The following is a 1,535-nucleotide window of genomic DNA, read 5'->3' as shown; positions in this document are numbered from 1 at the left end:
AACCATTCCTACACACATCTCAGTTGTTTTTTTTTTGTTTTTACTGTGGGGGGAAGCTGAAGCAACTGGACAAACTAAGCAAACTCTGTGCAGAATTACCAAGACTGCTATTAAACCCCAGGACCTTTCAGCTGCGAGGTAACAGTGCCAACCTCTCCAGCATCAGGCAGCCCCATTCAATTCAGTGCAGTTTATTTATGTAGCGCCAGTCAACACACATTTAATCTCAAAGCAATTTACAGAGACAATAGAACCAAGTTTCTGTCAAGTAAAAGGGGTTGATTGCATCCAATCCTTGTCTTGGAAGACATGCTCCTCCTGGATGACCTTGAAGAAACGATTTTTCGCTTGCATTTGTCATTGACGTTTTAGAAATCCCTAACCGTCCATGCAGTGACAGTGGAAAGGAAAAACTCCCTTTTAACAGGTAGAAATCTTCAGTAGAACTAGTCTTAGAATCAAAGAGAAGGAGAAAAAAAAGTGGTCCCTATGTCCTCCAGCAGCCTAAACATAAAGCAGCTTAAATATAGAAAACAGCTCCTTGCCACAGAAATATTGACCTATCAACACCTTAGAGCATGTGGTTTCTGTGACACAGGGAGCTGTTAATGCTCTGGCCTGCCAGTGCACTCACAAAGAGCAGAAATAGCCCGTGAACCCTCACCTCTTTTAAATTGTCTTTTAATTTTAACAGTAAGAAGCTGTTGATTTTAAATCTTCTTCCCTACATGCAAAACACATGGTGCAAGATGACTGATTTTCTTGGCATCCTATCTCAATATGAAGGTTGTTAAAGTCCCCCAGCAGAGGACATCTGTAGCTCTGCAGTCACACATATATGTAACCCCACAGTGCTTTTAGAGAACATTAGAGAAATCGCTTAACTGTGCATGCAGTGACAGTGGAGAGGAAAAACTCCCCTTTAACAGGAAGAAATCTTCAGTAGAACTAGGCTTAGCAGCCATCTGCTTAGGCCACTGGGTTTCAAGGAGATAAAAGTAGACATACGGATGAAGTAGTGATACAAAAAGCAACAGTCAACCANTAAGGTTCTTATGTCAAACACAAAGGCTGCTTCAGACGGACATGACAAAAAACATTTCTATTTCTGTTTAACAGAAGATATAATTTGCATTCTTAAACCAGAGAGAGCAAAAGAAGTAAAAAAAAAACCCACCAACACAGTTTGAGCTAATGAACAGGACAGGAGGGTGATATGCAATATAGATTCCATATGGGATTAGATTCACATTTGCATTGCCTGAAATTAATTATCCCAGGAGTTGATAAACTGAGATTTGAATTGGAACTAGACAGGAGTAAAACTAGAATTAGGCTGATTTGGAAACTGTACTGCACCTAAAAATAAATCACCTTTTTTTTATATATATCAAAACCCCTTTCTTTTTTAGAGTAAAAAAAAATGCTGATTTAAAATGTTTTGCTTGGTATCCTCATTTACAGTGTTTGTCAGGCTTAATTTAAGAGAGGAGGGATGAAGAAATGTGGGTCGTTGGACTATTGATAGGGTAGAG

Source organism: Cyprinodon variegatus, unplaced genomic scaffold (assembly GCF_000732505.1).
Source record: "Cyprinodon variegatus isolate N-32 unplaced genomic scaffold, C_variegatus-1.0 Scaffold933, whole genome shotgun sequence".
Classification (NCBI taxonomy): domain Eukaryota; kingdom Metazoa; phylum Chordata; class Actinopteri; order Cyprinodontiformes; family Cyprinodontidae; genus Cyprinodon; species Cyprinodon variegatus.
This window is presented reverse-complemented; position numbering follows the sequence as displayed.